The sequence below is a fragment of the Nicotiana tabacum genome, chromosome 6 (assembly GCF_000715075.1).
Source record: "Nicotiana tabacum cultivar K326 chromosome 6, ASM71507v2, whole genome shotgun sequence".
Taxonomy (NCBI): domain Eukaryota; kingdom Viridiplantae; phylum Streptophyta; class Magnoliopsida; order Solanales; family Solanaceae; genus Nicotiana; species Nicotiana tabacum.
Genome location: NC_134085.1, coordinates 84,597,307 through 84,622,198, shown reverse-complemented (window position 1 = coordinate 84,622,198; position 24,892 = coordinate 84,597,307).

Below are 24,892 nucleotides of genomic sequence, written 5' to 3'. Positions count from 1 at the left end.
GCCATCAAAAAAGAATTTTTCGACCTTGATCGAACGACGACAGGCTGTTATTTCGATAATTTCGAAATAACACCCTTCAAGGCCAAGGGCCTTCGCCATTAAAAAATAAAGGTTCGACCTCGATAGAACGACGACGGGCTGTTGTTTCGATAAGTTCGAAAAAACACCCTTCAAGGGCAAGGGCCTTCGCCAATAAAAAATAAAGGTTCGACCTCGATAGAACGACGACGGGCTGTTGTTTCGATAAGTTCGAAAAAACACCCTTCAAGGGCAAGGGCCTTCGCCATCAAAAAAGAAAGGTTCGACCTTGATCGAACGACAACGGGCTGTTATTTCGATAATTTTGAAATAACACCCTTCAAGGCCAAGGGCCTTCGCCATTAAAAAATAAAGGTTCGACCTCGATATAACGACGACGGGCTGTTATTTCGATAAGTTCCATATAACACCCTTTAAGGCCAAGGGCCTTCGCAATTAAAAAAGAAAGGTTCGACCTCGATCAAGCGATGACGGGCTGTTATTTCGATAAGTTCAAAATAACACCCTTCAAGGACAAGGTCCTTCGCCATAAAAAAAGAAAGGTTCGACCTCGATCGAACGACGACGGGCTATTATTTCGATAAGTTCGAAATAACACCCTTCAAGGCCAAGGACCTTCGCCATCAAAAAAGAAAGGTTCGACCTCGATCGAATGACGACGGGCTGTTATTTCGATAAGTTCGTTATAACACCCTTCAAAGACAAGGACCTTCGCCATAAAAAAAGTAAAGGTTCGACCTCGATCGAACGACGACGGGCTGTCATTTCGATAAGTTCGAAATAACACCCTTCAAGGCCAAGGACCTTCGCCATCAAAAAAGAAAGTTTCGACCTCGATTGAACGACGACGGGCTGTTATTTTGATAAGTTCGAAGTAACACCCTTCAAGGCCAAGGGACTTCGCCATCAAAAAAGAAAGGTTCGACCTCGATCGAACGACGATGGGCTGTTATTTCGATAAGTTCGAAATAACACCCTTCAAGGCCAAGGGCCTTCGCCATCAAAAAAGAAAGGTTCGACCTTGATCGAACGACGACAGGCTGTTATTTCGATAATTTCGAAATAACACCCTTCAAGGCCAAGGGCCTTCGCCATTAAAAAATAAAGGTTCGACCTCGATAGAACGACGACGGGCTGTTGTTTCGATAAGTTCGAAAAAACACCCTTCAAGGGCAAGGGCCTTCGCCAATAAAAAATAAAGGTTCGACCTCGATAGAACGACGACGGGCTGTTGTTTCGATAAGTTCGAAAAAACACCCTTCAAGGGCAAGGGCCTTCGCCATCAAAAAAGAAAGGTTCGACCTTGATCGAACGACAACGGGCTGTTATTTCGATAATTTTGAAATAACACCCTTCAAGGCCAAGGGCCTTCGCCATCAAAAAAGAAAGGTTCGACCTCGATCGAATGACGACGGGCTGTTATTTCGATAAGTTCGATATAACACCCTTCAAAGACAAGGACCTTCGCCATAAAAAAAGGAAAGGTTCGACCTCGATCGAACGACGACGGGCTGTCATTTCGATAAGTTCGAAATAACACCCTTCAAGGCCAAGGACCTTCGCCATCAAAAAAGAAAGTTTCGACCTCGATTGAACGACGACGGGCTGTTATTTTGATAAGTTCGAAATAACACCCTTCAAGGCCAAGGGACTTCGTCATCAAAAAAGAAAGGTTCGACCTCGATCGAACGACGACGGGCTGTTATTTCGATAAGTTTGAAATAACACCCTTCAAGGCCAAGGGCCTTCGCCATCAAAAAGAATTTTTCGACCTTGATCGAACGACGATCGGCTATTATTTCGATAATTTCGAAATAACACCCTTCAAGGCCAAGGGCCTTCGCCATTAAAAAATAAAGGTTCGACCTCGATAGAACGACGACGGGTTGTTGTTTCGATAAGTTCGAAAAAACACCCTTCAAGGGCAAGGGCCTTCGCCAATAAAAAATAAAGGTTCGACCTCGATAGAACGACGACGGGCTGTTGTTTCGATAAGTTCGAAAAAACACCCTTCAAGGGCAAGGGCCTTCGCCATCAAAAAAGAAAGGTTCGACCTTGATCGAACGACAACGGGCTGTTATTTCGATAATTTTGAAATAACACCCTTCAAGGCCAAGGGCCTTCGCCATTAAAAAATAAAGGTTCGACCTCGATATAACGACGACGGGCTGTTATTTCGATAAGTTCCATATAACACCCTTTAAGGCCAAGGGCCTTCGCAATTAAAAAAGAAAGGTTCGACCTCGATCAAGCGATGACGGGCTGTTATTTCGATAAGTTCAAAATAACACCCTTCAAGGACAAGGTCCTTCGCCATAAAAAAAGAAAGGTTCGACCTCGATCGAACGACGACGGGCTATTATTTCGATAAGTTCGAAATAACACCCTTCAAGGCCAAGGACCTTCGCCATCAAAAAAGAAAGGTTCGACCTCGATCGAATGACGACGGGCTGTTATTTCGATAAGTTCGTTATAACACCCTTCAAAGACAAGGACCTTCGCCATAAAAAAGGAAAGGTTCGACCTCGATCGAACGACGACGGGCTATCATTTCGATAAGTTCAAAATAACACCCTTCAAGGCCAAGGACCTTCGCCATCAAAAAGAAAGTTTCGACCTCGATTGAACGACGACGGGCTGTTATTTTGATAAGTTCGAAATAACACCCTTCAAGGCCAAGGGACTTCGCCATCAAAAAGAAAGGTTCGACCTCGATCGAACGACGACGGGCTGTTATTTCGATAAGTTCGAAATATCACCCTTCAAGGCCAAGGGCCTTCGCCATCAAAAAAGAAAGGTTCGACCTTGATCGAACTATGACAGGCTGTTATTTCGAAATAACACCCTTCAAGGCCAAGGGCCTTCGCCATTAAAAAATAAAGGTTCGACCTCGATAGAACGACGACGGGCTGTTGTTTCGATAAGTTCGAAAAAACACCCTTCAAGGGCAAGGGCCTTCGCCAATAAAAAATAAAGGTTCGACCTCGATAGAACGACGACGGGCTGTTGTTTCGATAAGTTCGAAAAAACACCCTTCAAGGGCAAGGGCCTTCGCCATCAAAAAAGAAAGGTTCGACCTTGATCGAACGACAACGGGCTGTTATTTCGATAATTTTGAAATAACACCCTTCAAGGCCAAGGGCCTTCGCCATTAAAAAATAAAGGTTCGACCTCGATAGAACGACGACTGGCTGTTATTTCGATAAGTTCGAAAAAACACCCTTCTAGGGCACGGGCCTTCGCAATTAAAAAAGAAAGTTTCGACCTTGATCGAGCGATGATGGGCTGTTATTTCGATAAGTTCGAAATAACACCCTTCAAGGCCAAGGACCTTCGCCATCAAAAAAGAAAGTTTCGACCTCGATTGAACGACGACGGGCTGTTATTTCGATAAGTTCAAAATAACACCCTTCAAGGCCAAGGGACTTCGCCATCAAAAAAGAAAGGTTCGACCTCGATCGAACGACGACGGGCTATTATTTCGATAAGTTCGAAATAACACCCTTCAAGGCCAAGGGCCTTCGCCATCAAAAAAGAAAGGTTCGACCTTGATCGAACGACGACGGGCTGTTATTTCGATAATTTCGAAATAACACCCTTCAAGGCCAAGGGCCTTCGCCATTAATAAATAAAGGTTCGACCTCGATAGAACGACGACGGACTGTTGTTTTGATAAGTTCGAAAAAACACCCTTCAAGGGCAAGGGCCTTCGCCAATAAAAAATAAAGGTTCGACCTCGATAGAACGACGACGGGCTGTTGTTTCGATAAGTTCGAAAAAACACCCTTCAAGGGCAAGGGCCTTCGCCATCAAAAAAGAAAGGTTCGACCTTGATCGAACGACGACGGGCTGTTATTTCGATAATTTTGAAATAACACCCTTCAAGGCCAAGGGCCTTCGCCATTAAAAAATAAAGGTTCGACCTCGATAGAACGACGACTGGCTGTTATTTCGATAAGTTCGAAAAAATACCCTTCAAGGGCACGGGCCTTCGCAATTAAAAAAGAAAGGTTCGACCTCGATCGAGCAATGACGGGCTATTATTTCGATAAGTTCGAAAAAACACCCTTCAAGGGCAAGGGCCTTCGCCATCAAAAAAGAAAGGTTCGACCTTGATCGAACGATGACGGGCTGTTATTTTGATAATTTTGAAATAACACCCTTCAAGGCCAAGGGCCTTCGCCATTAAAAAATAAAGGTTCGACCTCGATATAACGACGACGGGCTGTTATTTCGATAAGTTCCATATAACACCCTTTAAGGCCAAGGGCCTTCGCAATTAAAAAAGAAAGGTTCGACCTCGACCAAGCGATGACGGGTTGTTATTTCGAGAAGTTCAAAATAACACCCTTCAAGGCCAAGGGCCTTCTCCGTCAAAAAAGAAAGGTTCGACCTCGATCGAACGACGACGGGCTATTATTTCGATAAGTTCGAAATAACACCCTTCAAGGCCAAGGACCTTCGCCATCAAAAAAGAAAGGTTCGACCTCGATCGAATGACGACGGGCTGTTATTTCGATAAGTTCGATATAACACCCTTCAAAGACAAGGACCTTCGCCATAAAAAAAGGAAAGGTTCGACCTCGATCGAACGACGACGGGCTGTCATTTCGATAAGTTCGAAATAACACCCTTCAAGGCCAAGGACCTTCGCCATCAAAAAAGAAAGGTTCGACCTCGATCGAACGACGACGGGCTGTTATTTCGATAAGTTCGAAATATCACCCTTCAAGGCCAAGGGCCTTCGCCAACAAAAAAGAAAGGTTCGACCTTGATCGAACGACGACGGGCTGTTATTTCGATAATTTCGAAATAACACCCTTCAAGGCCAAGGGCCTTCGCCATTAAAAAATAAAGGTTCGACCTCGATAGAATGACGACGGGCTGTTGTTTCGATAAGTTCGAAAAAACACCCTTCAAGGGCAAGGGCCTTCGCCATCAAAAAAGAAAGGTTTGACCTTGATAGAACGACGACGGGCTGTTGTTTCGATAAGTTCGAAAAAACACCCTTCAAGGGCAAGGGCCTTCGCCATCAAAAAAGAAAGGTTCGACCTTGATCGAACGACAACGGGCTGTTATTTCGATAATTTTGAAATAACACCCTTCAAGGCCAAGGGCCTTCGCCATTAAAAAATAAAGGTTCGACCTCGATAGAACGACGACTGGCTGTTATTTCGATAAGTTCGAAAAAACACCCTTCTAGGGCACGGGCCTTCGCAATTAAAAAAGAAAATTTCGACCTTGATCGAGCGATGATCGGCTGTTATTTCGATAAGTTCGAAATAACACCCTTCAAGGCCAAGGACCTTCGCCATCAAAAAAGAAAGTTTCGACCTCGATTGAACGACGACGGGCTGTTATTTCGATAAGTTCAAAATAACACCCTTCAAGGCCAAGGGACTTCGCCATCAAAAAAGAAAGGTTCGACCTCGATCGAACGACGACGGGCTATTATTTCGATAAGTTCGAAATAACACCCTTCAAGGCCAAGGGCCTTCGCCATCAAAAAAGAAAGGTTCGACCTTGATCGAACGACGACGGGCTGTTATTTCGATAATTTCGAAATAACACCCTTCAAGGCCAAGGGCCTTCGCCATTAATAAATAAAGGTTCGACCTCGATAGAACGACGACGGGCTGTAGTTTTGATAAGTTCGAAAAAACACCCTTCAAGGGCAAGGGCCTTCGCCAATAAAAAATAAAGGTTCGACCTCGATAGAACGACGACGGGCTGTTGTTTCGATAAGTTCGAAAAAACACCCTTCAAGGGCAAGGGCCTTCGCCATCAAAAAAGAAAGGTTCGACCTTGATCGAACGACGACGGGCTGTTATTTCGATAATTTTGAAATAACACCCTTCAAGGCCAAGGGCCTTCGCCATTAAAAAATAAAGGTTCGACCTCGATAGAACGACGACTGGCTGTTATTTCGATAAGTTCGAAAAAATACCCTTCAAGGGCACGGGCCTTCGCAATTAAAAAAGAAAGGTTCGACCTCGATCGAGCAATGACGGGCTATTATTTCGATAAGTTCGAAAAAACACCCTTCAAGGGCAAGGGCCTTCGCCATCAAAAAAGAAAGGTTCGACCTTGATCGAACGATGACGGGCTGTTATTTTGATAATTTTGAAATAACACCCTTCAAGGCCAAGGGCCTTCGCCATTAAAAAATAAAGGTTCGACCTCGATATAATGACGACGGGTTGTTATTTCGATAAGTTCCATATAACACCCTTTAAGGCCAAGGGCCTTCGCAATTAAAAAAGAAAGGTTCGACCTCGACCAAGCGATGACGGGTTGTTATTTCGATAAGTTCAAAATAACACCTTTCAAGGACAAGGTCCTTCGCCATAAAAAAAGAAAGGTTCGACCTCGATCGAACGACGACGGGCTATTATTTCGATAAGTTCGAAATAACACCCTTCAAGGCCAAGGACCTTCGCCATCAAAAAAGAAAGGTTCGACCTCGATCGAATGACGATGGGCTGTTATTTCGATAAGTTCGATATAACACCCTTCAAAGACAAGGACCTTCGCCATAAAAAAAGGAAAGGTTCGACCTCGATCGAACGACGACGGGCTGTCATTTCGGTAAGTTCGAAATAACACCCTTCATGGCCAAGGGCCTTCGCCATTAAAAAATAAAGGTTCGACCTCGATAGAACGACGACGGGTTGTTGTTTCGATAAGTTCGAAAAAACACCCTTCAAGGGCAAGGGCCTTCGCCAATAAAAAATAAAGGTTCGACCTCGATAGAACGACGACGGGCTGTTGTTTCGATAAGTTCGAAAAAACACCCTTCAAGGGCAAGGGCCTTCGCCATCAAAAAAGAAAGGTTCGACCTTGATCGAACGACAACGGGCTGTTATTTCGATAATTTTGAAATAACACCCTTCAAGGCCAAGGGCCTTCGCCATTAAAAAATAAAGGTTCGACCTCGATAGAACGACGACGGGTTGTTGTTTCGATAAGTTCGAAAAAACACCCTTCAAGGGCAAGGGCCTTCGCCAATAAAAAATAAAGGTTCGACCTCGATAGAACGACGACGGGCTGTTGTTTCGATAAGTTCGAAAAAACACCCTTCAAGGGCAAGGGCCTTCGCCATCAAAAAAGAAAGGTTCGACCTTGATCGAACGACAACGGGCTGTTATTTCGATAATTTTGAAATAACACCCTTCAAGGCCAAGGGCCTTCGCCATTAATAAATAAAGGTTCGACCTCGATAGAACGACGACGGGCTGTTGTTTTGATAAGTTCGAAAAAACACCCTTCAAGGGCAAGGGCCTTCGCCAATAAAAAATAAAGGTTCGACCTCGATAGAACGACGACGGGCTGTTGTTTCGATAAGTTCGAAAAAACACCCTTCAAGGGCAAGGGCCTTCGCCATCAAAAAAGAAAGGTTCGACCTTGATCGAACGACGACGGGCTGTTATTTCGATAATTTTGAAATAACACCCTTCAAGGCCAAGGGCCTTCGCCATTAAAAAATAAAGGTTCGACCTCGATAGAATGACGACTGGCTGTTATTTCGATAAGTTCGAAAAAATACCCTTCAAGGGCACGGGCCTTCGCAATTAAAAAAGAAAGGTTCGACCTCGATCGAGCAATGACGGGCTATTATTTCGATAAGTTCGAAAAAACACCCTTCAAGGGCAAGGGCCTTCGCCATCAAAAAAGAAAGGTTCGACCTTGATCGAACGATGACGGGCTGTTATTTTGATAATTTTGAAATAACACCCTTCAAGGCCAAGGGCCTTCGCCATTAAAAAATAAAGGTTCGACCTCGATATAACGACGACGGGCTGTTATTTCGATAAGTTCCATATAACACCCTTTAAGGCCAAGGGCCTTCGCAATTAAAAAAGAAAGGTTCGACCTCGACCAAGCGATGACGGGTTGTTATTTCGATAAGTTCAAAATAACACCTTTCAAGGACAAGGTCCTTCGCCATAAAAAAAGAAAGGTTCGACCTCGATCGAACGACGACGGGCTATTATTTCGATAAGTTCGAAATAACACCCTTCAAGGCCAAGGACCTTCGCCATCAAAAAAGAAAGGTTCGACCTCGATCGAATGACGACGGGCTGTTATTTCGATAAGTTCGATATAACACCCTTCAAAGACAAGGACCTTCGCCATAAAAAAAGGAAAGGTTCGACTTCGATCGAACGACGACGGGCTGTCATTTCGATAAGTTCGAAATAACACCCTTCATGGCCAAGGGCCTTCGCCATTAAAAAATAAAGGTTCGACCTCGATAGAACGACGACGGGTTGTTGTTTCGATAAGTTCGAAAAAACACCCTTCAAGGGCAAGGGCCTTCGCCAATAAAAAATAAAGGTTCGACCTCGATAGAACGACGACGGGCTGTTGTTTCGATAAGTTCGAAAAAACACCCTTCAAGGGCAAGGGCCTTCGCCATCAAAAAAGAAAGGTTCGACCTTGATCGAACGACAACGGGCTGTTATTTCGATAATTTTGAAATAACACCCTTCAAGGCCAAGGGCCTTCGCCATTAAAAAATAAAGGTTCGACCTCGATAGAACGACGACGGGTTGTTGTTTCGATAAGTTCGAAAAAACACCCTTCAAGGGCAAGGGCCTTCGCCAATAAAAAATAAAGGTTCGACCTCGATAGAACGACGACGGGCTGTTGTTTCGATAAGTTCGAAAAAACACCCTTCAAGGGCAAGGGCCTTCGCCATCAAAAAAGAAAGGTTCGACCTTGATCGAACGACAACGGGCTGTTATTTCGATAATTTTGAAATAACACCCTTCAAGGCCAAGGGCCTTCGCCATTAAAAAATAAAGGTTCGACCTCGATAGAACGACGACTGGCTGTTATTTCGATAATTTCGAAAAAACACCCTTCAAGGGCACGGGCCTTCGCAATTAAAAAAGAAAGGTTCGACCTCGATCGAGCGATGACGGGCTGCTATTTCGATAAGTTCGAAAAAACACCCTTCAAGGGCAAGGGGCTTCGCCATCAAAAAAGAAAGGTTCGACCTTGATCGAACGATGACGGGCTGTTATTTTGATAATTTTGAAATAACACCCTTCAAGGCCAAGGGCCTTCGCCATTAAAAAATAAAGGTTCGACCTCGATATAACGACGACGGGCTGTTATTTCGATAAGTTCCATATAACACCCTTTAAGGCCAAGGGCCTTCGCAATTAAAAAAGAAAGGTTCGACCTCGATCGAGCGATGACGGGCTGTTATTTCGATAAGTTCAAAATAACACCCTTCATAGACAAGGTCCTTCGCCATAAAAAAAAAGGTTCGACCTCGATCGAACGACGACGGGCTATTATTTCGATAAGTTCGAAATAACACCCTTCAAGGCCAAGGACCTTCGCCATCAAAAAAGAAAGTTTCGACCTCGATCGAATGACGACGGGCTGTTATTTCGATAAGTTCGATATAACACCCTTCAAAGACAAGGACCTTTGCCATAAAAAAGGAAAGGTTCGACCTCGATCGAACGACGACGGGCTGTCATTTCGATAAGTTCGAAATAACACCCTTCAAGTCCAAGGACCTTCGCCATCAAAAAAGAAAGTTTCGACCTCGATTGAACGACGACGGGCTGTTATTTCGATATGTTCGAAATAACACCCTTCAAGGCCAAGGGACTTCGCCATCAAAAAAGAAAGGTTCGACCTCGATCGAACGACGACGGGTTGTTATTTCAATAAGTTCGAAATAACACCCTTCAAGGCCAAGGGCCTTCGCCATCAAAAAAGAAAGGTTCGACCTTGATCGAACGACGACGGGCTGTTATTTCGATAATTTAGAAATAACACCCTTCAAGGCCAAGGGCCTTCGCCATTAAAAAATAAAGGTTCGACCTCGATAGAACGACGACGGGCTGTTGTTTCGATAAGTTCGAAAAAACACCCTTCAAGGGCAAGGGCCTTCGCCATCAAAAAAGAAAGGTTCGACCTTGATCGAACGACGACGGGCTGTTATTTCGATAATTTTGAAATAACACCTTCAAGGCCAAGGGCCTTTGCCATTAAAAAATAAAGGTTCGACCTCGATAGAACGACGACTGGCTGTTATTTCGATAAGTTCGAAAAAACACCCTTCAAGGGCACGGGCCTTCGCAATTAAAAAAGAAAGGTTCGACCTCGATCGAGCGATGACGGGCTGTTATTTCGATAAGTTCAAAAAAACACCCTTCAAGGGCAAGGTCCTTCACCATCAAAAAAGAAAGGTTCGACCTCGATCGAACGACTACGGGCTATTATTTCGATAAGTTCGAAATAACACCCTTCAAGGCCAAGGGCATTCCCCATCAAAAAGGAAAAGTTCTACCTCGATTGAACGACGACGGGCTGTTATTTCGATAAGTTCCATATAACACCCTTCAAGGCCAAGGGCCTTCTCCGTCAAAAAAGAAAGGTTCGACCTCGATCGAACGACGACGGGCTGTTATTTCGATAAGTTCGAAAAAACACCCTTCAAGGGCAAGGGCCTTCGCCAATAAAAAATAAAGGTTCGACCTCGATAGAACGACGACGGGTTGTTGTTTCGATAAGTTCGAAAAAACACCCTTCAAGGGCAAGGGCCTTCGCCATCAAAAAAGAAAGGTTCGACCTTGATCGAACGACAACGGGCTGTTATTTCGATAATTTTGAAATAACACCCTTCAAGGCCAAGGGCCTTCGCCATTAAAAAATAAAGGTTCGACCTCGATAGAACGACGACGGGCTGTTATTTCGATAAGTTCGAAAAAACACCCTTCAAGGGCACGGGCCTTCGCAATTAAAAAAGAAAGGTTCGACCTCGATCGAGCGATGACGGGCTGTTATTTCGATAAGTTCAAAATAACACCCTTCAAGGACAAGGTCCTTCGCCATCAAAAAAGAAAGGTTCGACCTCGATCGAACGACGACGGGCTATTATTTCGATAAGTTCGAACTAACACCCTTCAAGGCCAAGGACCTTCGCCATCAAAAAAGAAAGGTTCGACCTCGATCGAATGACGACGGGCTGTTATTTCGATAAGTTCGTTATAACACCCTTCAAAGACAAGGACCTTCGCCATAAAAAAAGACAAGGACCTTCGCCATAAAAAAAGGAAAGGTTCGACCTCGATCGAACGACGACGGGCTGTCATTTCGATAAGTTCGAAATAACACCCTTCAAGGCCAAGGACCTTCGCCATCAAAAAAGAAAGTTTCGACCTCGATTGAACGACGACGGGCTGTTATTTTGATAAGATCGAAATTATACCCTTCAAGGCCAAGGGACTTCGCCATCAAAAAAGAAAGGTTCGACCTCGATCGAACGACGACGGGCTGTTATTTCGATAAGTTCGAAATAACACCCTTCAAGGCCAAGGGCCTTCGCCATCAAAAAGAAAGGTTCGACCTTGATCGAACGACGACAGGCTGTTATTTCGATAATTTCGAAATAACACCCTTCAAGGCCAAGGGCCTTCGCCATTAAAAAATAAAGGTTCGACCTCGATAGAACGACGACGGGCTGTTGTTTCGATAAGTTCGAAAAAACACCCTTCAAGGGCAAGGGCCTTCGCCAATAAAAAATAAAGGTTCGACCTCGATAGAACGACGACGGGCTGTTGTTTCGATAAGTTCGAAAAAACACCCTTCAAGGGCAAGGGCCTTCGCCATCAAAAAAGAAAGGTTCGACCTTGATCGAACGACAACGGGCTGTTATTTCGATAATTTTGAAATAACACCCTTCAAGGCCAAGGGCCTTCGCCATTAAAAAATAAAGGTTCGACCTCGATAGAACGACGACTGGCTGTTATTTCGATAAGTTCGAAAAAACACCCTTCTAGGGCACGGGCCTTCGCAATTAAAAAAGAAAGTTTCGACCTTGATCGAGCGATGATGGGCTGTTATTTCGATAAGTTCGAAATAACACCCTTCAAGGCCAAGGACCTTCGCCATCAAAATAGAAAGTTTCGACCTCGATTGAACGACGACGGGCTGTTATTTCGATAAGTTCGATATAACACCCTTCAAAGACAAGGACCTTCGCCATAAAAAAAGGAAAGGTTCGACCTCGATCGAACGACGACGGTCTGTCATTTCGATAAGTTCGAAATAACACCCTTCAAGGCCAAGGGCCTTCGCCATTAAAAAATAAAGGTTCGACCTCGATAGAACGACGACGGGTTGTTGTTTCGATAAGTTCGAAAAAACACCCTTCAAGGGCAAGGGCCTTCGCCAATAAAAAATAAAGGTTCGACCTCGATAGACCGACGACGGGCTGTTGTTTCGATAAGTTCGAAAAAACACCCTTCAAGGGCAAGGGCCTTCGCCATCAAAAAAGAAAGGTTCGACCTTGATCGAACGACAACGGGCTGTTATTTCGATAATTTTGAAATAACACCCTTCAAGGCGAAGGGCCTTCGCCATTAAAAAATAAAGGTTCGACCTCGATAGAACGACGACGGGTTGTTGTTTCGATAAGTTCGAAAAAACACCCTTCAAGGGAAAGGGCCTTCGCCATTAAAAAATAAAGGTTCGACCTCGATAGAACGACGACTGGCTGTTATTTCGATAAGTTCGAAAAAACACCCTTCTAGGGCACGGGCCTTCGCAATTAAAAAAGAAAGTTTCGACCTTGATCGAGCGATGATGGGCTGTTATTTCGATAAGTTCGAAATAACACCCTTCAAGGCCAAGGACCTTCGCCATCAAAATAGAAAGTTTCGACCTCGATTGAACGACAACGGGCTGTTATTTCGATAAGTTCGATATAACACCCTTCAAAGACAAGGACCTTCGCCATAAAAAAAGGAAAGGTTCGATCTCGATCGAACGACGACGGTCTGTCATTTCGATAAGTTCGAAATAACACCCTTCAAGGCCAAGGGCCTTCGCCATTAAAAAATAAAGGTTCGACCTCGATAGAATGACGACGGGTTGTTGTTTCGATAAGTTCGAAAAAACACCCTTCAAGGGCAAGGACCTTCGCCAATAAAAAATAAAGGTTGGACCTCGATAGACCGACGACGGGCTGTTGTTTCGATAAGTTCGAAAAAACACCCTTCAAGGGCAAGGGCCTTCGCCATCAAAAAAGAAAGGTTCGACCTTGATCGAACGACAACGGGCTGTTATTTCGATAATTTTGAAATAACACCCTTCAAGGCCAAGGGCCTTCGCCATTAAAAAATAAAGGTTCGACCTCGATAGAACGACGACGGGTTGTTGTTTCGATAAGTTCGAAAAAACACCCTTCAAGGGCAAGGGCCTTCGCCAATAAAAAATAAAGGTTCGACCTCGATAGAACGACGACGGGCTGTTGTTTCGATAAGTTCGAAAAAACACCCTTCAAGGGCAAGGGCCTTCGCCATCAAAAAAGAAAGGTTCGACCTTGATCGAACGACAACGGGCTGTTATTTCGATTATTTTGAAATAACACCTTTCAAGGCCAAGGGCCTTCGCCATTAAAAAATAAAGGTTCGACCTCGATAGAACGACGACTGGCTGTTATTTCGATAATTTCGAAAAACACCCTTCAAGGGCACGGGCCTTCGCAATTAAAAAAGAAAGGTTCGACCTCGATCGAGCGATGACGGGCTGTTATTTCGATAAGTTCGAAAAAACACCCTTCAAGGGCAAGGGGCTTCGCCATCAAAAAAGAAAGGTTCGACCTTGATCGAACGATGACGGGCTGTTATTTTGATAATTTTGAAATAACACCCTTCAAGGCCAAGGGCCTTCGCCATTAAAAAATAAAGGTTCAACCTCGATATAACGACGACGGGCTGTTATTTCGATAAGTTCCATATAACACCCTTTAAGGCCAAGGGCCTTCGCAATTAAAAAAGAAAGGTTCGACCTCGATCGAGCGATGACGGTCTGTTATTTCGATAAGTTCAAAATAACACCCTTCATAGACAAGGTCCTTCGCCATAAAAAAAAAAGGTTTGACCTCGATCGAACGACGACGGGCTATTATTTCGATAAGTTCGAAATAACACCCTTCAAGGCCAAGGACCTTCGCCATCAAAAAAGAAAGTTTCGACCTCGATCGAATGACGACGGGCTGTTATTTCGATAAGTTCGATATAACACCCTTCAAAGACAAGGACCTTTGCCATAAAAAAGGAAAGGTTCGACCTCGATCGAACGACGACGGGCTGTCATTTCGATAAGTTCGAAATAACACCCTTCAAGTCCAAGGACCTTCGCCATCAAAAAAGAAAGTTTCGACCTCGATTGAACGACGACGGGCTGTTATTTCGATATGTTCGAAATAACACCCTTCAAGGCCAAGGGACTTCGCCATCAAAAAAGAAAGGTTCGACCTCGATCGAACGACGACGGGCTGTTATTTCAATAAGTTCGAAATAACACCCTTCAAGGCCAAGGGCCTTCGCCATCAAAAAAGAAAGGTTCGACCTTGATCGAACGACGACGGGCTGTTATTTCGATAATTTAGAAATAACACCCTTCAAGGCCAAGGGCCTTCGCCATTAAAAAATAAAGGTTCGACCTCGATAGAACGACGACGGGCTGTTGTTTCGATAAGTTCGAAAAAACACCCTTCAAGGGCAAGGGCCTTCGCCATCAAAAAAGAAAGGTTCGACCTTGATCGAACGACGACGGGCTGTTATTTCGATAATTTTGAAATAACACCTTCAAGGCCAAGGGCCTTTGCCATTAAAAAATAAAGGTTCGACCTCGATAGAACGACGACTGGCTGTTATTTCGATAAGTTCGAAAAAACACCCTTCAAGGGCACGGGCCTTCGCAATTAAAAAAGAAAGGTTCGACCTCGATCGAGCGATGACGGGCTGTTATTTCGATAAGTTCAAAAAAACACCCTTCAAGGGCAAGGTCCTTCACCATCAAAAAAGAAAGGTTCGACCTCGATCGAACGACTACGGGCTATTATTTCGACAAGTTCGAAATAACACCCTTCAAGGCCAAGGGCATTCCCCATCAAAAAGGAAAAGTTCTACCTCGATTGAACGACGACGGGCTGTTATTTCGATAAGTTCCATATAACACCCTTCAAGGCCAAGGGCCTTCTCCGTCAAAAAAGAAAGGTTCGACCTCGATCGAACGACGACGGGCTGTTATTTCGATAAGTTCGAAAAAACACCCTTCAAGGGCAAGGGCCTTCGCTAATAAAAAATAAAGGTTCGACCTCGATAGAACGACGACGGGTTGTTGTTTCGATAAGTTCGAAAAAACACCCTTCAAGGGCAAGGGCCTTCGCCAATAAAAAATAAAGGTTCGACCTCGATAGACCGACGACGGGCTGTTGTTTCGATAAGTTCGAAAAAACACCCTTCAAGGGCAAGGGCCTTCGCCATCAAAAAAGAAAGGTTCGACCTTGATCGAACGACAACGGGCTGTTATTTCGATAATTTTGAAATAACACCCTTCAAGGCCAAGGGCCTTCGCCATTAAAAAATAAAGGTTCGACCTCGATAGAACGACGACGGGTTGTTGTTTCGATAAGTTCGAAAAAACACCCTTCAAGGGCAAGGGCCTTCGCCAATAAAAAATAAAGGTTCGACCTCGATAGAACGACGACGGGCTGTTGTTTCGATAAGTTCGAAAAAACACCCTTCAAGGGCAAGGGCCTTCGCCATCAAAAAAGAAAGGTTCGACCTTGATTGAACGACAACGGGCTGTTATTTCGATAATTTTGAAATAACACCTTTCAAGGCCAAGGGCCTTCGCCATTAAAAAATAAAGGTTCGACCTCGATAGAACGACGACTGGCTGTTATTTCGATAATTTCGAAAAAACACCCTTCAAGGGCACGGGCCATCGCAATTAAAAAAAAAGGTTCGACCTCGATCGAGCGATGACGGGCTGTTATTTCGATAAGTTCGAAAAAACACCCTTCAAGGGCAAGGGGCTTCGCCATCAAAAAAGAAAGGTTCGACCTAGATCGAACGATGACGGGCTGTTATTTTGATAATTTTGAAATAACACCCTTCAAGGCCAAGGGCCTTCGCCATTAAAAAATAAAGGTTCGACCTCGATATAACGACGACGGGCTGTTATTTCGATAAGTTCCATATAACACTTTTTAAGGCCAAGGGCCTTCGCAATTAAAAAAGAAAGGTTCGACCTCGATCGAGCGATGACGGGCTGTTATTTCGATAAGTTCAAAATAACACCCTTCATAGACAAGGTCCTTCGCCATAAAAAAAAAGGTTCGACCTCGATCGAACGACGACGGGCTATTATTTCGATAAGTTCGAAATAACACCCTTCAAGGCCAAGGACCTTCGCCATCAAAAAAGAAAGTTTCGACCTCGATCGAATGACGACAGGCTGTTATTTCGATAAGTTCGATATAACACCCTTCAAAGACAAGGACCTTTGCCATAAAAAAAGGAAAGGTTCGACCTCAATCGAACGACGACGGGCTGTCATTTCGATAAGTTCGAAATAACACCCTTCAAGTCCAAGGACCTTCGCCATCAAAAAAGAAAGTTTCGACCTCGATTGAACGACGACGGGCTGTTATTTCGATATGTTCGAAATAACACCCTTCAAGGCCAAGGGACTTCGCCATCAAAAAAGAAAGGTTCGACCTCGATCGAGCGATGACGGGCTGTTATTTCGATAAGTTCGAAATAACACCCTTCAAGGCCAAGGGCCTTCGTCATCAAAAAAGAAAGGTTCGACCTTGATCGAACGACGACGGGCTGTTATTTCGATAATTTAGAAATAACACCCTTCAAGGCCAAGGGCCTTCGCCATTAAAAAATAAAGGTTCAACCTCGATATAACGACGACGGGCTGTTATTTCGATAAGTTCCATATAACACCCTTTAAGGCCAAGGGCCTTCGCAATTAAAAAAGAAAGGTTCGACCTCGATCGAGCGATGACGGTCTGTTATTTCGATAAGTTCAAAATAACACCCTTCATAGACAAGGTCCTTCGCCATAAAAAAAAAAGGTTTGACCTCGATCGAACGACGACGGGCTATTATTTCGATAAGTTCGAAATAACACCCTTCAAGGCCAAGGGCCTTCGCCATCAAAAAAGAAAGGTTCGACCTTGATCGAACGACGACGGGCTGTTATTTCGATAATTTAGAAATAACACCCTTCAAGGCCAAGGGCCTTCGCCATTAAAAAATAAAGGTTCGACCTCGATAGAACGACGACGGGCTGTTGTTTCGATAAGTTCGAAAAAACACCCTTCAAGGGCAAGGGCCTTCGCCATCAAAAAAGAAAGGTTCGACCTTGATCGAACGACGACGGGCTGTTATTTCGATAATTTTGAAATAACACCTTCAAGGCCAAGGGCCTTTGCCATTAAAAAATAAAGGTTCGACCTCGATAGAACGACGACTGGCTGTTATTTCGATAAGTTCGAAAAAACACCCTTCAAGGGCACGGGCCTTCGCCATCAAAAAAGAAAGGTTCGACCTTGATCGAACGACGACGGGCTGTTATTTCGATAATTTAGAAATAACACCCTTCAAGGCCAAGGGCCTTCGCCATTAAAAAATAAAGGTTCGACCTCGATAGAACGACGACGGGCTGTTGTTTCGATAAGTTCGAAAAAACACCCTTCAAGGGCAAGGGCCTTCGCCATCAAAAAAGAAAGGTTCGACCTTGATCGAACGACGACGGGCTGTTATTTCGATAATTTTGAAATAACACCTTCAAGGCCAAGGGCCTTTGCCATTAAAAAATAAAGGTTCGACCTCGATAGAACGACGACTGGCTGTTATTTCGATAAGTTCGAAAAAACACCCTTCAAGGGCACGGGCCTTCGCAATTAAAAAAGAAAGGTTCGACCTCGATCGAGCGATGACGGGCTGTTATTTCGATAAGTTCAAAAAAACACCCTTCAAGGGCAAGGTCCTTCACCATCAAAAAAGAAAGGTTCGACCTCGATCGAACGACTACGGGCTATTATTTCGACAAGTTCGAAATAACACCCTTCAAGGCCAAGGGCATTCCCCATCAAAAAGGAAAAGTTCTACCTCGATTGAACGACGACGGGCTGTTATTTCGATAAGTTCCATATAACACCCTTCAAGGCCAAGGGCCTTCTCCGTCAAAAAAGAAAGGTTCGACCTCGATCGAACGACGACGGGCTGTTATTTCGATAAGTTCGAAAAAACACCCTTCAAGGGCAAGGGCCTTCGCTAATAAAAAATAAAGGTTCGACCTCGATAGAACGACGACGGGTTGTTGTTTCGATAAGTTCGAAAAAACACCCTTCAAGGGCAAGGGCCTTCGCCAATAAAAAATAAAGGTTCGACCTCGATAGACCGACGACGGGCTGTTGTTTCGATAAGTTCGAAAAAACACCCTTCAAGGGCAAGGGCCTTCGCCATCAAAAAAGAAAGGTTCGACCTTGATCGAACGACAACGGGCTGTTATTTCGATAATTTTGAAATAACACCCTTCAAGGCCAAGGGCCTTCGCCATTAAAAAATAAAGGTTCGACCTCGATAGAACGACGACGGGTTGTTGTTTCGATAAGTTCGAAAAAACACCCTTCAAGGGCAAGGGCCTTCGCCAATAAAAAATAAAGGTTCGACCTCGATAGAACGACGACGGGCTGTTGTTTCGATAAGTTCGAAAAAACACCCTTCAAGGGCAAGGGCCTTCGCCATCAAAAAAGAAAGGTTCGACCTTGATTGAACGACAACGGGCTGTTATTTCGATAATTTTGAAATAACACCTTTCAAGGCCAAGGGCCTTCGCCATTAAAAAATAAAGGTTCGACCTCGATAGAACGACGACTGGCTGTTATTTCGATAATTTCGAAAAAACACCCTTCAAGGGCACGGGCCATCGCAATTAAAAAAAAAGGTTCGACCTCGATCGAGCGATGACGGGCTGTTATTTCGATAAGTTCGAAAAAACACCCTTCAAGGGCAAGGGGCTTCGCCATCAAAAAAGAAAGGTTCGACCTAGATCGAACGATGACGGGCTGTTATTTTGATAATTTTGAAATAACACCCTTCAAGGCCAAGGGCCTTCGCCATTAAAAAATAAAGGTTCGACCTCGATATAACGACGACGGGCTGTTATTTCGATAAGTTCCATATAACACTTTTTAAGGCCAAGGGCCTTCGCAATTAAAAAAGAAAGGTTCGACCTCGATCGAGCGATGACGGGCTGTTATTTCGATAAGTTCAAAATAACACCCTTCATAGACAAGGTCCTTCGCCATAAAAAAAAAGGTTCGACCTCGATCGAACGACGACGGGCTATTATTTCGATAAGTTCGAAATAACACCCTTCAAGGCCAAGGACCTTCGCCATCAAAAAAGAAAGTTTCGACCTCGATCGAATGACGACGGGCTGTTATTTCGATAAGTTCGATATAACACCCTTCAAAGACAAGGACCTTTGCCATAAAAAAAGGAAAGGTTCGACCTCAATCGAACGACGACGGGCTGTCATTTCGATAAGTTCGAAATAACACCCTTCAAGTCCAAGGACCTTCGCCATCAAAAAAGAAAGTTTCGACCTCGATTGAACGACGACGGGCTGTTATTTCGATATGTTCGAAATAACACCCTTCAAGGCCAAGGGACTTCGCCATCAAAAAAGAAAGGTTCGACCTCGATCGAACGACGACGGGCTGTTATTTCAATAAGTTCGAAATAACACCCTTCAAGGCCAAGGGCCTTCGTCATCAAAAAAGAAAGGTTCGACCTTGATCGAACGACGACGGGCTGTTATTTCGATAATTTAGAAATAACACCCTTCAAGGCCAAGGGCCTTCGCCATTAAAAAATAAAGGTTCGACCTCGATAGAACGACGACGGGCTGTTGTTTCGATAAGTTCGAAAAAACACCCTTCAAGGGCAAGGGCCTTCGCCATCAAAAAAGAAAGGTTCGACCTTGATCGAACGACGACGGGCTGTTATTTCGATAATTTTGAAATAACACCCTTCAAGGCCAAGGGCCTTCGCCATTAAAAAATAAAGGTTCGACCTCGATAGAACGACGACGGGCTGTTGTTTCGATAAGTTCAAAAAAACACCCTTCAAGGGCAAGGGCCTTCGCCATTAAAAAATAAAGGTTCGACCTCGATAGAACGATGACTGGCTGTTATTTCGATAAGTTCGAAAAAACACCCTTCTAGGGCACGGGCCTTCGCAATTAAAAAAGAAAGTTTCGACCTTGATCGAGCGATGATGGGCTGTTATTTCGATAAGTTCGAAATAACACCCTTCAAGGCCAAGGACCTTCGCCATCAAAATAGAAAGTTTCGACCTCGATTGAACGACGACGGGCTGTTATTTCGATAAGTTCGATATAACACCCTTCAAAGACAAGGACCTTCGCCATAAAAAAAGGAAAGGTTCGACCTCGATCGAACGACGACGGGCTGTCATTTCGATAAGTTCGAAATAACACCCTTCAAGGCCAAGGGCCTTCGCCATTAAAAAATAAATGTTCGACCTCGATAGAACGACGACGGGTTGTTGTTTCGATAAGTTCGAAAAAACACCCTTCAAGGGCAAGGGCCTTCGCCAATAAAAAATAAAGGTTCGACCTCGATAGACCGACGACGGGCTGTTGTTTCGATAAGTTCGAAAAAACACCCTTCAAGGGCAAGGGCCTTCGCCATCAAAAAAGAAAGGTTCGACCTTGATCGAACGACAACGGGCTGTTATTTCGATAATTTTGAAATAACACCCTTCAAGGCCAAGGGCCTTCGCCATTAAAAAATAAAGGTTCGACCTCGATAGAACGACGACGGGTTGTTGTTTCGATAAGTTCGAAAAAACACCCTTCAAGGGCAAGGGCCTTCGCCAATAAAAAATAAAGGTTCGACCTCGATAGAACGACGACTGGCTGTTATTTCGATAATTTCGAAAAAACACCCTTCAAGGGCACGGGCCATCGCAATTAAAAAAAAAGGTTCGACCTCGATCGAGCGATGACGGGCTGTTATTTCGATAAGTTCGAAAAAACACCCTTCAAGGGCAAGGGGCTTCGCCATCAAAAAAGAAAGGTTCGACCTTGATCGAACGATGACGGGCTGTTATTTTGATAATTTTGAAATAACACCCTTCAAGGCCAAGGGCCTTCGCCATTAAAAAATAAAGGTTCGACCTCGATATAACGACGACGGGCTGTTATTTCGATAAGTTCCATATAACACTTTTTAAGGCCAAGGGCCTTCGCAATTAAAAAAGAAAGGTTCGACCTCGATCGAGCGATGACGGGCTGTTATTTTGATAATTTTGAAATAACACCCTTCAAGGCCAAGGGCCTTCGCCATTAAAAAATAAAGGTTCAACCTCGATATAACGACGACGGGCTGTTATTTCGATAAGTTCCATATAACACCCTTTAAGGCCAAGGGCCTTCGCAATTAAAAAAGAAAGGTTCGACCTCGATCGAGCGATGACGGTCTGTTATTTCGATAAGTTCAAAATAACACCCTTCATAGACAAGGTCCTTCGCCATAAAAAAAAAAGGTTTGACCTCGATCGAACGACGACGGGCTATTATTTCGATAAGTTCGAAATAACACCCTTCAAGGCCAAGGACCTTCGCCATCAAAAAAGAAAGTTTCGACCTCGATCGAATGACGACGGGCTGTTATTTCGATAAGTTCGATATAACACCCTTCAAAGACAAGGACCTTTGCCATAAAAAAGGAAAGGTTCGACCTCGATCGAACGACGACGGGCTGTCATTTCGATAAGTTCGAAATAACACCCTTCAAGTCCAAGGACCTTCGCCATCAAAAAAGAAAGTTTCGACCTCGATTGAACGACGACGGGCTGTTATTTCGATATGTTCGAAATAACACCCTTCAAGGCCAAGGGACTTCGCCATCAAAAAAGAAAGGTTCGACCTCGATCGAACGACGACGGGCTGTTATTTCAATAAGTTCGAAATAACACCCTTCAAGGCCAAGGGCCTTCGCCATCAAAAAAGAAAGGTTCGACCTTGATCGAACGACGACGGGCTGTTATTTCGATAATTTAGAAATAACACCCTTCAAGGCCAAGGGCCTTCGCCATTAAAAAATAAAGGTTCGACCTCGATAGAACGACGACGGGCTGTTGTTTCGATAAGTTCGAAAAAACACCCTTCAAGGGCAAGGGCCTTCGCCATCAAAAAAGAAAGGTTCGACCTTGATCGAACGACGACGGGCTGTTATTTCGATAATTTTGAAATAACACCTTCAAGGCCAAGGGCCTTTGCCATTAAAAAATAAAGGTTCGACCTCGATAGAACGACGACTGGCTGTTATTTCGATAAGTTCGAAAAAACACCCTTCAAGGGCACGGGCCTTCGCAATTAAAAAAGAAAGGTTCGACCTCGATCGAGTGATGACGGGCTGTTATTTCGATAAGTTCAAAAAAACACCCTTCAAGGGCAAGGTCCTTCACCATCAAAAAAGAAAGGTTCGACATCGATCGAACGACTACGGGCTATTATTTCGATAAGTTCGAAATAACACCCTTCAAGGCCAAGGGCATTCCCCATCAAAAAGGAAAAGTTCTACCTCGATTGAACGACGACGGGCTGTTATTTCGATAAGTTCCATATAACACCCTTCAAGGCCAAGGGCCTTCTCCGTCAAAAAAGAAAGGTTCGACCTCGATCGAACGACGACGGGCTGTTATTTCGATAAGTTCGAAAAAACACCCTTCAAGGGCAAGGGCCTTCGCCAATAAAAAATAAAGGTTCGACCTCGATAGAACGACGACGGGTTGTTGTTTCGATAAGTTCGAAAAAACACCCTTCAAGGGCAAGGGCCTTCGCCAATAAAAAATAAAGGTTCGACCTCGATAGACCGACGACGGGCTGTTGTTTCGATAAGTTCGAAAAAACACCCTTCAAGGGCAAGGGCCTTCGCCATCAAAAAAGAAAGGTTCGACCTTGATCGAACGACAACGGGCTGTTATTTCGATAATTTTGAAATAACACCCTTCAAGGCCAAGGGCCTTCGCCATTAAAAAATAAAGGTTCGACCTCGATAGAACGACGACGGGTTGTTGTTTCGATAAGTTCGAAAAAACACCCTTCAAGGGCAAGGGCCTTCGCCAATAAAAAATAAAGGTTCGACCTCGATAGAACGACGACGGGTTGTTGTTTCGATAAGTTCGAAAAAACACCCTTCAAGGGCAAGGGCCTTCGCCATCAAAAAAGAAAGGTTCGACCTTGATTGAACGACAACGGGCTGTTATTTCGATAATTTTGAAATAACACCTTTCAAGGCCAAGGGCCTTCGCCATTAAAAAATAAAGGTTCGACCTCGATAGAACGACGACTGGCTGTTATTTCGATAATTTCGAAAAAACACCCTTCAAGGGCACGGGCCTTCGCAATTAAAAAAAAAGGTTCGACCTCGATTGAGCGATGACGGGCTGTTATTTCGATAAGTTCAAAAAAACACCCTTCAAGGGCAAGGGGCTTCGCCATCAAAAAAGAAAGGTTCGACCTTGATCGAACGATGACGGGCTGTTATTTTGATAATTTTGAAATAACACCCTTCAAGGCCAAGGGCCTTCGCCATTAAAAAATAAAGGTTCGACCTCGATATAACGACGACGGGCTGTTATTTCGATAAGTTCGAAATAACACCCTTCAAGGCCAAGGGCATTCCCCATCAAAAAGGAAAAGTTCTACCTCGATTGAACGACGACGGGCTGTTATTTCGATAAGTTCCATATAACACCCTTCAAGGCTAAGGGCCTTCTCCGTCAAAAAAGAAAGGTTTGACCTCGATCGAACGACGACGGGCTGTTATTTCGATAAGTTCGAAAAAACACCCTTCAAGGGCAAGGGCCTTCGCCAATAAAAAATAAAGGTTCGACCTCGATAGAACGACGACGGGTTGTTGTTTCGATAAGTTCGAAAAAACACCCTTCAAGGGCAAGGGCCTTCGCCAATAAAAAATAAAGGTTCGACCTCGATAGACCGACGACGGGCTGTTGTTTCGATAAGTTCGAAAAAACACCCTTCAAGGGCAAGGGCCTTCGCCATCAAAAAAGAAAGGTTCGACCTTGATCGAACGACAACGGGCTGTTATTTCGATAATTTTGAAATAACACCCTTCAAGGCCAAGGGCCTTCGCCATTAAAAAATAAAGGTTCGACCTCGATAGAACGACGACGGGTTGTTGTTTCGATAAGTTCGAAAAAACACCCTTCAAGGGCAAGGGCCTTCGCCAATAAAAAATAAAGGTTCGACCTCGATAGAACGACGACGGGCTGTTGTTTCGATAAGTTCGAAAAAACACCCTTCAAGGGCAAGGGCCTTCGCCATCAAAAAAGAAAGGTTCGACCTTGATTGAACGACAACGGGCTGTTATTTCGATAATTTTGAAATAACACCTTTCAAGGCCAAGGGCCTTCGCCATTAAAAAATAAAGGTTCGACCTCGATAGAACGACGACTGGCTGTTATTTCGATAATTTCGAAAAAACACCCTTCAAGGGCACGGGCCTTCGCAATTAAAAAAAAAGGTTCGACCTCGATTGAGCGATGACGGGCTGTTATTTCGATAAGTTCGAAAAAACACCCTTCAAGGGCAAGGGGCTTCGCCATCAAAAAAGAAAGGTTCGACCTTGATCGAACGATGACGGGCTGTTATTTTGATAATTTTGAAATAACACCCTTCAAGGCCAAGGGCCTTCGCCATTAAAAAATAAAGTTTCGACCTCGATATAACGACGACGGGCTGTTATTTCGATAAGTTCCATATAACACTTTTTAAGGCCAAGGGCCTTCGCAATTAAAAAAGAAAGGTTCGACCTCGATCGAGCGATGACGGGCTGTTATTTCGATAAGTTCAAAATAACACCCTTCATAGACAAGGTCCTTCGCCATAAAAAAAAAGGTTCGACCTCGATCGAACGACGACGGGCTATTATTTCGATAAGTTCGAAATAACACCC